Consider the following 17,050-nt stretch of genomic DNA (forward strand, 5'->3'; position numbering starts at 1 on the left):
TTAATTTCCCATTTCAACACCCTCGTTCACAAATCTCTAGGAAGTCTGTTTCACATACAGTCCCAACTGTTTTTGGCTGGTACGTTGGTGTCAATGCGATTTTCCTGCACTATGGGGTGGATGCTGTAACCAAGAAGGTCTTTGAGAAAGCGCCGGAGCCCGGAGACCTTCAAGGAAGCACTGGGGCTAGCCCATGCAAAGAAGGGGTTCTCGCTACAATGAGGAGCTTAACAAATGGGCAAAAAGGGCTCACAGGAGTTCGTGGTTTTGGGGGACTGGAAGCGATAGGGCTGCTGTTACATATTTTAATTAGTACAAGCAGTTCCAATCATATTCAGAGGATGAGTTAAAAGATTGGCGTCCACGCTTTTATCTGTCACTGAAAAGTTTGTAATATACCCGAAGTGGCCGGTGTACTAAATGCAGCACCCATGGTAATGGCAAATGGTTAGCACCATTTGCTCAATATAGGTGGCTGTTTGGGATAAGTGGGGGTGGTCTAAGTGGTGGGGACTGTATTTGCTCTATTTATTTGAGGCTTGTCAATTCTCTGTTCTTGTCCTCTAGTCCTATGCTCATTGTCCAAGTTAGCTTGTTTACTTTACACTTTCTTATCCTAAATAAATATTTGCATCTTTTACAAATGATGTTGGGAGTGAAGTGTAGATATACGAGAGGAAATGTGTTACAAATAATCACAGGAAAGGAATTGGTTCTGAAAATGTTAGCAAAAGTCAAGGTGGATAGGTCACCTGCACGCTAGGCTGATGAAGAAAGTAAGATAGTGGATAGCAGAGGCAATTTTTCAGCCCCACTTATATATGCAAAGTGTATCAGGGACTGGAGGTTCAAGAAAGGAGAACAGGATAAACTAGGTAATTATTGACCAGTTCCACTTGTATATGTCCCAGTGGAGTCAGCTCATTTCAAGAGTACCCCAGGGTTCCATTGTTGGACCCCTTTCATTCCTCATTTACACGCTGCCCCTTGGAAACATTGGCCTCGGTTTTCTGGCGGATCTGCAGCCATGTTCCATAAGATCTCCCTTTTACAGAGAGCGAGGCCAGTGGCATCCATGAGAAGGCACATGAAAATTAAATGAAAATAAGGGAAACATGACCTCCAAAATGTTTCCTGCCAGTTGCACTATATGAATGCCTGCATTCCAACACAACCTACCCTCCCCCACCACCTGCCACACTAAAACTCCACCCTCCATGATGATGATAAACCCCAAGTCTGGAAAATTGGCTACGGTCAGAGGTGTGACCGTGGCAAGCAGATGTGTCTTTCCCCCTCCTCCCAGATGTGTCTCAATCAGAGAAAAGGCCGAAAACCTAAGCCATTATCCACAGGCACATAGTAACATAGTAATATATACACACAGTTATACCTTTCTAAGATACCATTCTCTCTTCTATTCAACAACCTCTGTGTTGTCATAGTGCCTGTATAACATTATGTCATGGATGAGCCAGAACTTCCTCCAGCTGAACATGGGGAAAACTGAAGGTATCTCGGCAAAAGCTCATTGCCTTTGCTCGCTGCTCACTCAGGTTAAGGCAGAGTAAGCTGAACCTCAGTCACGTTCGACGCGGCTGATCTCCAAACGCCTACCCTTCATTTAAGTCTACTTTGCAACTTGTCTTGCCATTACCCTAACTTCACCCCACAGCCACTGAAACCCTTACCCATGCTTCGGTCACCGCAAACCTCGCATATACACCCTGAAATCCACCCTACACAAACACCAACTTGAACAAAGCCCCATCACCCACGTCCTGCTCTTTGCTAAATCCTACTCCCCTTTAAAGGGCTGCTTAAAGCCGATCTATCCAACTGGACTTTGTCAACTCAACTAATGCTTCGCCCTCAATGCCTTCACTCTAAACTCAGTCTGTTCTATCCTATTTGGAGCACTTTTACACTTGGTTATTGCAAAGGTATTATATAAATTGTTGCTATTGTAGGTATTACACCAACATGTCAAAAAATACATTCTTTCAACACAAGAACAGAGAAAGATAAGCAGCTGAAAACTGCACTCTAGTCCATGCTCCAAGATGCTAGCATATTGTGGAATTCAGATTATGCTGATAAGCTGTTTCACTTCTATGGTTTATAGTTTGATCTCAACCCCAAGATTGTGTTTTGCACATAATATACAGAATATTAATACTCAATAAACCTACAATGGGGATGACAATAAATACAGTGCTGAAAAAAACATGTTCCACACAGCAATAGGCCATACTTGTTACTGGTAAATCATGATTTCATTAGGCTGTCTTAAACTAAAATCTCACTTTGGAATTACATAAGAACTTAATAGGAGCAGGAGTAGGCCATTTAGCCCCTTGAACCTGCTCCGCCATTTAATAAGATCATGGTTGATCTGATCATGGGCTCAGTTCCACTTCCCTGCCCGCTTCCCATAACCCTTCAATCCCTGATCATTCAAAAATCTGTCGATCTCCACCTTAAATTTATTCAATGACCCAGCCTCCACAGCTCTCTGGGGCAGAGAATGTACAACGCTTAGAGAAGAAATTCCTCTTCATTTCAGTTCTAAATGGGCAGCCTCTTATTTTTAAAACTATGCCACCTAGTTCTAGATTCCCCCACGAGTGGAAACATCCTCTCTGCATCTACGTTGTCGAGCCCCCTTAGTAGCTTGTATGTTTCAATAAGATCACCTCTCATTCGTCTAAACTCCAATGACTATAGCCCCAACCTGCTCAACCTTTCTTCATCAGTCAACCCCTTCATCTCAGGAATCAACCTCATCAACCTTCTCTGAACTGCCTCCAATGCACATATATCCCTCCTTAAATAAGACCAAAAATGTACAAAGTATACTCTAAGTGTGGCCTCGCCAATACCCTGTACAGTTGTAGCAGGACTTCTCTGCTTTTATACTCTGTCCCCCTTGCAATAAAGGCCATCATTCTATTTGGCTTCCTGATTACTTGCTGTACCTGCATACTAACTTTTGTGTTTCATGCACAAGGACCCCCCTCCTCCCCAGGTCCCTCAGTACTGCAGCATTTTGTAATTTCTCTCCATTTAAATAATAATTTGATTTTTTATTTTTCCTGCCAAAGTGGATAACCTCACACTTTCCCACATTATACTCCATCTGCGAAATGTTTGCCCACTCATTTAGCATTTCTATATCCCTTTGCAGATTCTTTGTTTCCTCCTCACAATTTGCTATCTCACCTATCTTTGTCATCATCAGCTAACTTGGCTACATTACACTTGCTCACTTCATCCAAGTCATGAATATAGATTGTAAATAGTTGAGGACCCAGCACTGATCCCTGTGACATCCCACTAGTTACTGGAAAATTTATCCCGACTCTGTTTTCTGTTAGTTAGCAAATTTTCTATCCATGCTAATATATTACCCCAACTCCGTGAGCTCTTATCTTGTGCAGTAACCTTCTATGTGGCACCTTATCGAGTCCAAATACACCACATCCACTGGTTCCTGCTTATCCACCCTGCTCGTTACATCCTCAAAGAACTCCAGCAAATTTGTCAAATGTGATTTCCCTTTCATAAACCCATGCTGACTCTGCTTGATTGCATTATGATTTTCCAAATGTCCTGCTACTGCTTCCTTTATAATGGACTCCAACATTTTCCCAACGGCACGTGTTAGGCTAACTGGCCTATAGTTTCCAACTTTCTGTCCCCCCACCTTTTTTAAAATAGGAGCGTTACATTTGCAGTTTTCCCAATCCCCTGGGACGTCCACCTTTAGACCCAGTATTTTACTGAGTACTTTTTCTTAAGTTCCCTTCTCCCTATAGCCCCTTGATTATCTATTATTGGGATGTTTGTCGTGTCTTGTACCGTGAAGACCAACACAAAATATTTGTTCAAAGTCCCTGCCATTTCCCTATTAGTAATTCTCCAGTCCCATCCTCGAAGGGACCAACGTTTGCTTTAGCTACCCTCTTCCTTTTTATATACCTGTAGAAGCACTTACTATCTGTTTTTATATTGCTTGCTAGTTTACTCTCATAATCCATCTTCTCTCATTTTTTTTTAAAGTCGTCCTTTGTTGGTTTTTAAAAATGTCCCAATCCTCTGGCCTGCCACTAATCTTGGCAACATTTATGCCATTGCTTTTAACTTGATGCCATCCCTTACTTCCTTAGTTAGCCCACCTGGGAATCCCTGGCCAAAGACCGCCCTAAGTGGAGGAAAAGCATCTGGGAGGGCATTGAGCACCTCGAGTCTTGTCGTCAAGAGCATGCAGAAAACAAGTGCAGGCAGCTGAAGGAGCGTGAGGCAAACCATACTCCCCATCCATCCTTTCCTTCAACGACTATCTGTCCCACCTGTGACAGAGACTGCAATTCCCGTGTTGAACTGTTCAGTCACCTAAGAACTCACTTTTAGAGTGGAAGCAAGTCTTCCTTGATTCCAAGGGACTGCCTATGATGATGGTTCTCCCTTCTCTTAAAGTCTTTCCTTCAACTGGAATATATTTTTGTTGAGAGTTATGAAATATCTCCTTAAATGTCTGCCACTGCCCATCAATCGTCTTACACTTTATAATCTATTTTCCCAGTCCACTTTTGCCAACTCTGCCTTCATACCTTTGTAATCGCCTTTATTTGAGATCAGGACACTGGTTTGAGATCCAACTTTCTCACCCTGCAACTGATTTTGAAATTCAACCATGCTATGATCATCCTTTTACCATAAAAAAGGAGGGAGAGAAAACAGGGAATTATAGACCGGTTAGCCTGACATCGGTGGTGGGGAAAATGCTGGAATCAATTATTAAAGATGTAATAGCAGCGCATTTGGAAAGTAGTGGCAGAATCGGTCCAAGTCAACATGGATTTATGAAAGGGAAATCATGCTTGACAAATCATCTAGAATTTTTTGAGGATGTAACTAGTAGAGTGGACAAGGGAGAACCAGTGGATGTAGTGTATTTGGACTTTCAAAAGGCTTTTGATAAGGTCCCACACAAGAGATTAGTGTACAAAATTAGGGCACATGGTATTGGGGGTAATGTATTGACATGGATAGAGAACTGGTTGGCAGACAGGAAGCAAAGAGTGGGAATAAATGGGTCCTTTTCAGAATGGCAGGCAGTTGACTAGTGGGGTGCCGCAAGGTTCAGTGCTGGGACCCCAGCTATTTACAATATACATTAATGATTTAGACGAAGGAATTGAATGTAATATCTCCAAGTTTGCAGATGACACTAAGCAGGGTGGCAGTGAGAGCTGCGAGGAGGATGCTAAGAGGCTGCAGGGTGACTTGGACAGGTTATATGAATGGGCAAATGCATGGTAAATGCAGTATAATGTGGATAAATGTGAGGTTATCCACTTTGGTGGCAAAAACAGGAAGGCAGATTATCTGAATGGTGACAGATTAGTAAAAAGGAAGGTGCAGAGAGACCTGGGTGTCATGGTACATCAGTCACTGAAGGTAGGCATGCAGGTACAGCAGGCAATAAAGAAAGCAAATGGCATACTGGCCTTCATAGCGAGAAGATTTAAGTAAACGAGCAGGGGGGTCTTACTGCAGTTGTACAGGGCTTTGGTGAGACCACACTTTGAGTATTGTGTGCAGTTTTGGTCTCCTAATCTGAGGAAGGACGTGCTTGCTATTGAGGGAGTGCAGCGAAGGTTCACCAAACTAATTCCCAGGATGGCAGGACTGACATATGAAGAAAGACTGGATCGGCTAGGCTTATACTCACTGGAATTTAGAAGAATGAGAGGGGATCTCATAGAAACATATAAAATTATGACAGGATTGGACAGGTTAGATGCAAGAAGAATGTTCCCGATGTTGGGGAAGTCCAGAACCAGGGGTCTCGGCCTAAGGATAAGGGGGAAGCCATATAGGATCGAGATGAGGAGAAACTTTTCCACCCAGAGTGGTGAACCTGTGGAGTTCTCTACCACAGAAAATTGTTGAGTCCAGTTTGTTGGATATATTCAAGAGGGAGTTAGATGTGGCCCTTACGGCTAAGGGGATCATGAGATATGGAGAGAAGGCGGGAGTTGGGTACTGAAGTTGCATGATCAGCCATGATCATATTGAATGGCGGTGCAGGCTCGTAGGACCGAATGGCGTGCTTCTGCACCTATTTTCTATGTTTCTATCATTTATTAATCCTGTCTTATTACAGTACCAGATCTAAGATAGCCTGCTCCCTGGTTGGTTCCACAATGCACTGTTCAAGGAAACCATCCAAGATACACTCTATGAACTCTTCCTCAAGGTTACCTTGGCCAATTTGATTTGTCCAATCAAGAAGAAGATTAAAACTGCCCATGATTATTGCCGTACCTTTCTTACAAGCCTCCATTATTTCTTGATTTATACTCTGTCCAACAGTGTCAATACTGTTAGGGAGCCTATGGACTACCAGCGACTTTTCCCCTTTATTATTCCTTATCTTCACCCAAACTGATTCCACATCTTTATCTTCTTAGCCAATATCATTTCTCACTACTGCACTGATTTCATCCTTTATTAACTGAGCTATCCCACCTCCTTTTTCTTTCTGAATTGTCAAATACTCCTGAATATTCAGTTCCCAGCCTTGGTCACTTTATAACCACGTCTCTATAATGGCTATCAGATCATACCCATTTATATCTATTTGTGCCGTCAACTCATCTATCTTGTTACGAATGCTGCATGAATTCAGAATTTTATCTTTACTATTTTCCCCTGCTTTGACCCCACTTTCTGATACGCTTTTATTTTTATACATTCTGTTCCTTCCCGTCACACTCAGGTTATCATTTCCCTTATCGCTACCCTGCTCAATTGCCTTCTCCTTGTCTTCTTAAATTTCCGCTCACCTGAATATCACCCCCCACCACCACGCCCCCCCCCCCCGCCGCTATTTAATTTAAAGCCCTCTCTACAGCCCTAGTTATTCGATTCGCTAGGACACGAGTCCCAGCACAGTTCAAGTGAAGCCCGTCCCAATGGAACAGCTCCCTCTTACCCCAGTACTGGTGCCAATTCGCCAGGAATTGAAACACATTTGTCCCACACCTGTCTTCGAGCCATGCAGTCATCTCTGATCTTATTTACCCAATGCCAATTTGCTCGTGGTTCAAGTCGTGCTCCAGAGATTATTACCTTTGTGGTACTGCTTTTTAATTTAGCCCCTAGCTGCTCATACTCCCTCAGCAGAACCTCTTTCTTTGTTCTACCTATGTCATTGGTACCTACGTGGACCATGACAACTGGATCTTTCGCCTCCCACTCCAAGTTCCTCTCCAGTCTAGAGGAGATGTCCTTAACCCTGGCACCGGGCAGGCAACACAGCCTTTGGGACTCACCTTTTGACTGCAGAGAATGCCCCCTGTTAATTCTCGGATAAAGAGTCAGAGTAGATACTGCAAGCTCAAAGTAAGTGAGACCGTAGTCCTTTATTGCAGATCTCAGAGTGCCTCTCCAGCCTGTGAGGCCTCCTTATATACAGGTGCTTTCAAGGGATTGTGGGATCCCTTGGGACTCCAAGGGATAAGCCCTCTGGTGGTTAGACATGGTAATTACAGGTTTACATACATAACACCCCCTACCACTACAACATTTATTTTTACTCCCTCCACTTGAACGGCGCCCTGTACCGTGTGCTGTGGTCAGTTTGCTCATCCTCCCTGCAGTCCCTGCTCCCATCCACACAGGGAGTAAGAGCCTCATAACTGTTGGACAAGGGCAAGTGCTGAGGCTTCTCCATCACGACCTCCTGGTCCCCATACCTGCCTTTAAGATGACAAACTGTTTATGCTTTGCGCTCACCAATTATTTTGTCATCTATATTCCTCCATGACATTATGTTCTTACGAGCAGATCTCCTGTGCATTGCTCAGTGAGACAGAGGATACACTGTTTTATCGCTTTTGTGATTCAATACTAAAACAGGTGATTGAGCTGTTTGTTTTCAAAATGTATATATTTTTTTACATTGTGTTGAGAAAAAACACTGCCATGTGTACCTCTCAGCTTGATAAGCTTTCTGAAGTTTACAGATTATGTATTAATTCAAAACTAACAAAAGCTCCAACAGGTATGAGTTTGAGTTCAAACTGTAACAGGAGAGTGCAGAGCACCAGTTCAAACTGTCACAGGAAAGAGTGGAGAGCACCAGTTCAAACTGTCACAGGATAAGATAAAGAAAAAAGGGAAGCTTATGTCAGATACCGGTAACTCAACACTGCAGAAACTCTAGAGGAGTGCAAGAAGTGCAGGGGTGCAATTAAAAAAGATGTCAGGAAAGCAAAGAGAGAGCATGAAAGAACATTGGCAAGTAAAATCAGGGAAAACCTGAAGATGTTTTATAAGTACATTAAGAGCGAGAGGATAACTAGAGAAAGAGTGGGGCCTTTAGAGACAAAACACAGAAACATAGAAAATAGGTGCAGGAGTAGGCCATTCGGCCCCTCGAGTCTGCACAACCATTCAATAAGATCATGGCTGATCATTCACCCCAGTACCCCTTTCCTGATTTCTCTCCATACCCCTTGGGATGGGAACCAATACAGGGAGACAGAGGGAAACAAAAAGGAGACAAAAACAAAAGTCAGAAAAGAGATGAGTAAAAGTGGAGGGTAGAGAAACCAAAGGCAAGAAACAAAAAGGACCACTGAATATAAAAGGGCTGCAGGAGGGGTAAAAACTAAAAATCATGGTTTAAAAACTAGGATGAAAACACTCTACCTAAATGTACGCAGCATTAGAAATAAAGTAAATGAGTTGACGGCACAAATCATTACAAATGGGTATGATTTGGTGGCCATTACAGAGACATGGTTGCAAGGTGGCCAGGACTGGGAATTAAACGTACAGGGGTATCTGACGATTCGGAAAGATAGGCAGGAAGGGAAGGGAGGTGGGGTAGCTCTGTTAATAAGGGATGATATCAGGGCAGTTGTGAGGGATGATATTGGCGACAATGAACAAAACGTTGAATCATTGTGGGTGGAGATTAGAGATAGTAAGGGGAAAAAGTCACTGGTCGGCGTTGTTTATAGGCTCCCAAATAATAACTTCATGGTGGGGCGGGCAATAATCAAGGGAATAATGGAGGCATGTGAAAAAGGAACGGCAGTAGTTATGGGGGATTTTAACCTACATATCGATTGGTCAAATCAAATCGCAGGGGGTAGCCTGGAGGAGGAATTCATAGAATGCATACGGGATTGTTTCTTAGAACAGTATGTAACAGAGCCTACAAGGGAGCAAGCCATTTTGGATCTGGTCCTGTGTAACGAGACTGGAAAAATAAACGATCTCCTCGTAAAAGATCCTCTCGGAATGAGTGATCACAATATGGTTGAATTTGTAATACAGATTGAGGATGAGGAAGTTGTGTCAGAAACGAGAGTACTATGCTTAAACAAAGGGGACTACAGTGGGATGAGGGCAGAGTTGGCTAAAGTAGACCGGAAACAAGGACTAAACGGTGGCACAATTGAGGAACAGTGGAGGACTTTTAAGGAGCTCTTTCATAATGCGCAACAAAAATATATTCCAGTGAAAAAGAAGGGCGGCAAGAGAAGAGATAACCAGCCGTGGATAACCAAGGAAATAAAGGAAAGTATCAAATCAAAGACCAATGCGTATAAGGTGGCCAAGGTTAGTGGGAAACTAGAGGATTGGGAAGATTTTAAGCAACAGCAAAGAATTACTAAAAAAGCAATAAAGAAAGGGAAGATAGATTACGAAGGTAAACTTGCGCAAAACATAAAAACAGATAGTAAAAGCTTTTACAGATATATAAAACGGAAAAGAGTGACTAAAGTAAATGTTGGTCCCTTAGAAGATGAAAAGGGGGATTTAATAATGGGAAATGTGGAAATGGCTGAGACCTTAAACAATTATTTTGCTTCCGTCTTCACAGTGGAAGACACAAAAACCATGCCAAAAATTGCTGGTCATAGGAATGTGGGAAGGGAGGACCTTGAGATGATCACTATCACTAGGGAGGTAGTGCTGGACAGACTAATGGGATTGAAGGTAGACAAGTCCCCTGGTCCTGATGAAATGCATCCCAGGGTATTAAAAGAGATGGCGGAAGTTATAGCAGATGCATTTGTTATAATCTACCAAAATTCTCTGGACTCTGGGGAGGTACCAGCGGATTGGAGAGCAGCTAATGTAACGCCTCTGTTTAAAAAAGGGGGCAGGCAAAAGACAGGTAACTGTCGGCCGGTTAGTTTAACATCTGTAGTGGGGAAAATGCTTGAAACTATCATTAAGGAATAGCGGGACATCTGGATAGGAATAGTGCAATCAAGCAGATGCAGCATGGATTCATGAAAGGGAAATCATGTTTAACTAACTTACTGGAATTCTTTGAGGATATAACGAGCATGGCGGATAGAGGTGTACCGATGGATGTGGTGTATTTAGATTTCCAAAAGGCATTCGATAAGGTGCCACACAAAAGGTTACTGCAGAAGATAAAGGTACGCGGAGTCAAAGGAAATGTATTAGCATGGATAGAGAATTGGCTAGCGAACAGAAAGCAGAGAGTCGGGATAAATGGGTCCTTTTTCGGTTGGAAATCAGTGGTTAGTGGTGTGCCACAGGGATCAGTGCTGGGACCACAACTGTTTACAATATACATAGATGACCTAGAGGAGGGGACAGAGTGTAGTGCAACAAAATTTGCAGATGACACTAAGATTAGTGGGAAAGGGGTTGTGTAGAGGACTCAGAGAGGCTACAAGGAGATTTGGATAGGTTAAGCGAATGGGCTAAGGTTTGGCAGATGGAATACAATGTCGGAAAGTGTGAGGTCATCCACCTTGGGAAAAAAAACAGTAAAAGTGAATATTATTTGAATGGGGAGAAATTACAACATGCTGTGGTGCAGAGGGACCTGGGGGTCCTTGTGCATGAATCCCAAAAGGTTAGTTTGCAGGTGCAGGAAGGCAAATAGAATGTTGGCCTTCATTGCGAAAGGGATGGAGTACAAAAGCAGGGAGGTGTTGCTGCAACTGTATAAGGTATTGGTAAGGCCGCACCTGGAGTACTGCGTGCAGTTTTGGTCACCTTACTTAAGGAAGGATATACTAGCTTTGGAAGGGGTACAGAGACGATTCACTAGGCTGATTCGAGAAATGAGGGGGTTAACTTATGATGATAGATTGAGTAGACTGGGTCTTTACTCCTTGGAGTTCAGAAGGATGAGGGGTGATCTTATAGAAACATTTAAAATCATGAAAGGGATAGACAAGATAGAGGCAGAGAGGTTGTTTCCATTGGTGGGGGAGACTAGAACTAGAGGGGATAGCCTCAAAATACGGAGGAGCCAATTTAAAACCGAGTTGAGAAAGAATTTCTTCTCCCAGAGGGTTGTGAATTTGTGGAATTCTCTGCCCAAGGAAGCAGTTGAGGCTGGCTCATTGAATGTTTTCAAGTCAAAGATAGATAGATTTTTAAGCAATAAGGGAATTAAGGGTTACGGGGAGAGGGCGGGTAAGTGGAGCTGAGTCCACGACCAGATCAGCCATGATCTTATTGAATGGCGGAGCAGGCTCGAGGGGCTAGATGGCCTACTCCTGTTCCTAATTCTTATGTTCTTATGTCCTTATCCCTTTAGCCATAAGGGCCATATCTAACTCCCTCTTGAATATATCTAACGAACTGGCATCAACAACTTTCTGCGGTACAGAATTCCACAGGTTAACAACTCTCTGATTGAAGAAGTTTCTCCTCATATCGGTCCTAAATGGCTTACCCCTTATCCTTAGACTGTGACCCCTGGTTCGGGGCTTCCTCAGTATCGGGAACATTCTTCCTGCCTCTAACCTGTCTAATCCCGTCAGAATTTTATATGTTTCTATGAGATCCCCTCTCATTCTTCTAAACTCCAGTGAATACACGCCCAGTCGATCCAGTCTCTCCTCATATGTCAGTCCTGCCATCCCGGGAATCAGTCTGGTGAACCTTCGCTGCATTCCCTCAATAGCAAGAACGTCCTTCCTCAGATTAGGAGACCAAAACTGAACACAATATTCCAGGTGAGGCCTCACCAAGGCCCTGTACAACTGCAGTAAGACCTCCCTGCTCCTATACTCAAATCCCCTCGCTATGAAGGCCAACATACCATTTGTCTTTTTCACCGCCTGCTTGACCTGCATGCCAACTTTCAATGACTGATGTACCATGACACCCAGGTCTCGTTGCACCTCCCCTTTTCCTAATCTGTCGCCATTCAGGTAATATTCTGCCTTCCTGTTTTTGCCACCAAAGTGGGTAACCTCACATTTAACCACAATATACTGCATCTGTCATGCATTTGCCCACTCACCTAACCTGTCCAAGTCACCCTGCAGCCTCTTAGCATCCTCCTCATAGCTCACACCGCCACCCAGCTTAGTGTCATCTGCAAACTTGGAGATATTACACTCAATTCCTTCATCTAAATCATTGATATATATTGCAAATAGCTGAGCAGGACCGGAACCAATGTCCTAAGGGAAGTGTTTGCTAGTGCTGTTGGGGAGGGGTTAAGCTAATATGGCAGGGGAATGGGAACCTATGCAGGGAGACCGAGGGAAGTAGAAAGGGGGCAGAAGCAAAAGATAGAAAGAAGTAAAAGTAAAAGTAAAAGAGACCATAAAGGAAATGTGCGTGTGGAGGCGGAAGACGTGGGTAGGATTCTTAATGAATACTTTGCACTGTTTTCATAAAAAAGAGAGGGGCTATGCAGACTTTGCAATGAGACGAGATAAACATAGCGAGAGAGGAGCTTAGCAGCTTTGAAAGTGGAAAAATCTCCAGGCCCGGATGAAATGTATCCTAGGCTGTTAAGAGAAGCAAGAGAGGAAATAGTAGAGGCTGTGACCATCATTTCCAATCCTCTCTGGCTACAGGTGGACTGCTAATGTTGTACCTTTGTTTCAAAAGGAAGAGAGGGATAGACCGAGTAATTACAGGCCAGTCAGCTTAACCTCGGTGGTGGGAAAAAATCCTGAGGGACAGGATAAATCTTCATTTGGAAAGACATGCCTTAATCAAGTCAGTCAGCATTTGTCAAGGGAAGATCGTGTCTGACGAACTTGATTGAATTTTTTGAGAAGGTAACCAGGAGGGTCGATGAGGGAGGTGCGTATGATGTAGTGTATATGGATTTTAGCCAAGTTTTTGATAAGGTCCCAATTGGTAGACTGGTCACAAAAGTAATAGCCCATGGGATCCAGGGCAAAGTGGCAAGTAGGATCCAAAATTGGCTCGGAGGCAGGAAGCCAAGTGTAATGGTTGATGGGTGTTTTTGTGACCGGAAGGCTGTATCCAGTGGGGTTCCGCAGGGTCCCTTGTTTTTTGTGGTACATATCAATGACTTGGACTTAAATGTTGGTATGATTAAGAAATTTGCAGATGACACTAAAATAGGCTGTGTGGTTGATAATGAAGAAGAAAGCTGCAGATTGCAGGAAGATATCAATATACAGGTGGTTCAGGTGGGCAGAACAGTGGCAAACGGAATTCAATCCGGATAAGTGTGAGGTAATGCATTTGGGGAGGTCTAACAAGGCAAGTGAATAGACATTAAATGGTACCACACTAAAGAGTGTAGAGGAACTAAGGGACCTTAGAGTGCAGGTCCACAGATCCCTGAAGGTAGCAAGCCAGGTAGATAAGGTGCTTAAAGGAAGGCAAATGGAATACTTGCCTTTATAAGTCAAGGCATGGAATACAAGAGCAAGGAGGTGATGCTTGAACTGTATAAAACACTGGTTCATCATCATAGGCGGTTCCTCGAATGAGGATGACTTGCTTCCACGAGTTCAAGGTATTTCGATGAAGGACCCGATGTTCCAGTCCTGAACTCCAATTGAGGGGGTAGAAGATGACTGTGCGTGAATTTTTTTATCGTGTGGTGACCGTTGCACACCAGCCACCACACGGGCTTGACAGAGCTAGGTCTCAGTCCAGTGGCAACGACGACTGGAGACATGCTCTGCTGCACGGACCTAGCGCGCACACATATCGCAGTGCGGGCTGGCCCGTGCTGCCCCTGGACCCTCAGCTCTTCTAGGCTCTGTATCCTCATCTGTTGCACCTCCGCCACGATTTCCCGCCGCTCCTCCACCATAAACATTCACCGCATCTCGCCACAAATACTCGCCGCTCATCCGCCCTGACCTTCCCACTCCTCTGTACCTGGGTCCTCCCGATATTCCTGCCCACGCTCCCCCAGGGTTTTGATGACGTCATCCAGTCGCCCATCTCAAAATCGTCGCACACCGAGCAGCTCTTGATGGAGGTTGAACTGGTACGCTGCTCCAGCTCTTTTATAGCCCGACCTGCGGAGCTGTTCTCTCTGGTTATGCTGCAGCACTGTGTGCAGTTCTGGTCACCACATTACAGGAAAGATGTGATTGCACTGGAAAGGGTGCAGAGGAGATTTACAAGAATATTGCCTGGACTAGAGAATTTTGACTATGAGGAAAGATTGGAGATGCTGGAGCTGTTTTCTTTTGAAGCTAAGGGAGACCTGATTGAGGTGTTTAAATTATGAAGGGCCTGGATAGGAAGAACCGGTTTCCCTTGGCATAGATTTAAAGTAATTGGGAGGAGGTTTAGAGGAGATATGAGGGGAAATCTCTTCACCCAGAGGGTGGTGGGGGTCTGCAACTCACTGCCTGAAAGGGTGGTAGAGGCAGAAACCCTCATCTCATTTAAAAGATACTTGGATGTGCACTTAAAAGTGCCGTAACCCTCAGGGCTACGGATCAATAGCTGGAAAGTAGGATTAAGCTGGATAGCTCTTGGCCAGCCGGCACGGACACGATGGGCCAAACTGGCCTCCTTCGGTGCTGTAAATTTCTATGATTCTATGAGAGTGGAGAGCACCAGTTCAAATAGTCATAGGGCATATAGGAATGGCAGTGCAGATGGTGTGCTGCAACTGCAGCATGTGGAGTCCCGGACAGCATTGTGATCCCGGACAACCACATTTGCAGTATGTGCCGGCATCTTGAGGAAGTTCAGCTCAGAATTGTTGAGCTCGAGTCAGAGGTGCAGACACTATGGACACTTTGTTCCAGGAGGCAGTCACACCCCAGTGGTTAGGTCGTGGTATAGGTCTGTTTATTGGTCAGGGACAAGAGAGTGTGACTGCAACTCAGGCAGGTAAGGGGACCCCAAATGCAGTGCTGGAGGAACCTTGGCATTTGTCCTTATCCAACAGGGGTTCTTGCTGCCTGTATGGTGAGGGAAAAGCGTGCAGGATGGATGAGCAAGCTGGCCATGGCACCATGGTGCAGGAGGTCATTTAAGTCGGGGGAGTGAAAGGGAATGTAGTTGTGGTAGGGGACAGTATAGTTACAGGGATAGATACCATTCTCTGCAGCCATGACCGGGAGTTCCGAAAGTTGTGTTCCCTGCCCAGTGCCAGGGTTGAAGCCATCTCCCCGTGGCTGGAGAATAACTTGAGTGAGATGGGGAGGATCCAGTTGCTATGGTCCACACCGGAACCAACGACATAGATAAAACTAGAAATAAGATTCTTCTGAGACAGTTTGAGGAGTTGGGGTCCAAATTAAAATGCAGAACTTCAAAGGTAATAATTTCTGGATTTGTTACCTGAGCCACGTGCCAATATATGATGAGGCACAGCAATAAGCAGATTAGAAGGTTACATGCGTGGCTCAAAGAGTGGCGTGGGAGGCAGGGGTTTTGTTTCATGGGGAACTGGCACCAGTACTGGGGAAAGAGGGAGCTGTTCCGTTGGGACTGGCTCCACTTGCACTGGGGCTGGAACCAGTGTCCCGGCGAATCGAATAACTAGGGCAATAGACAGGGCTTTAAACTAATGAAGGGAGGGTGGGAGATTCAGGAAAGAGTACATTTAAAAGCAGAAGAAATGTCAAGGCCCTGGAGCAGAGCAGAGTTTGGGGTAAAAATAAGCAGAGTGGGTTAAGAAGGGGCAGAGAAAGAGTAACAAAGGGCATCACTGACTAAGGTAATATCAGGGAAAAATAGAAAAAAGTCAAAGCTAAAGGCACTATATCGGATTGCGTGAAGCATTCACAACAAAATAGATTAATTAACAGCGCAGATAGAAATTAATAGGTTTGATCTAATAGCCATTATGGAGTTGTGGTTGCAAAGGGACCAAGGTTGGGAACTAAATATTTCAAGATACTTAACTTTTAGAAGAGCTAAGTAAATTGGAAAAGGAGGAGGGGGTAGCCCTGATAATAAAGAATGGGATAAAGACAGTAGAGAGAAAGGATCTTAGCTCTGAAAATCAAGAAGTAGAATCAGTTTGGGTGGAGCTAAGGAACAGCAAGAGGCAGAAACATTGGTGGGAGTTGTTTATAGGCTCCCAAACTGTCGTTGTAATGTAGGGCAGAGTATAAATCAAGAAATTAGAGGCGCATGTAAGGGTTATACTGTAATCATGGTGGACTTTAATCTACATATAGACTGAACAAACCAAACTTACAGTAATAATGTAGACGAGCAATGGTTAGCATTTAAATAATTTATACATAATTTACAACAAATATATATTCCTTTAAGGCACCAAAATCCCACAGGAAAAGTGGTCCAACCGTGGCTAACAATAGAAGTTCAAGATAGTATTAGATCAAAGGAAGAGGCTTATAATGTTGCCAAAAAGAGCAGTAAGCCTGAGGATTGGAAGGATTTTAGAATTCAGCAAAGGAGGACCAAGAAATTGATAAAGGGAAAATAGAATACGAGAGTAAACTAGCGAGAGACATAAAAACAGACTGTTCTACAGGTGTTTAAAAAGCAAAAGATTAGTGAAAGTAAATGTGGGTCCCTTACAGGCTGATTCAGGAGAAATTATAATGAGGAATAAGGAAATGGCAGAGAAATTAAACAAATACATTGTGCTAGAATTTCCTAACAACCCGCCAGCGCCCAAAAGACCGCTAAGATTCCCAAGATTATTGCCGACGAAAACCTCCCCCTAAAAAATAAAAAAATCTGCCCAGCGAAAAAATTGGCCGTTGCACTCCGACTTTCAGCGAAAAAGTGGAATTTAGGGTCAACTGGG

The 17,050-nt window shown here is 44.0% G+C and overlaps 1 protein-coding gene across 3 annotated transcripts in view; it reads right to left on the reverse strand.

Moving 5' to 3' along the window:
• The window catches only part of LOC139276248 (polycomb protein SCMH1-like), a 217,533-nt gene that overhangs the window by 83,450 nt on the left and 117,033 nt on the right, over positions 1-17,050 (reverse strand). The window lies entirely within an intron of this gene.

Source organism: Pristiophorus japonicus, chromosome 11 (assembly GCF_044704955.1).
Source record: "Pristiophorus japonicus isolate sPriJap1 chromosome 11, sPriJap1.hap1, whole genome shotgun sequence".
Taxonomy (NCBI): Eukaryota; Metazoa; Chordata; class Chondrichthyes; family Pristiophoridae; genus Pristiophorus; species Pristiophorus japonicus.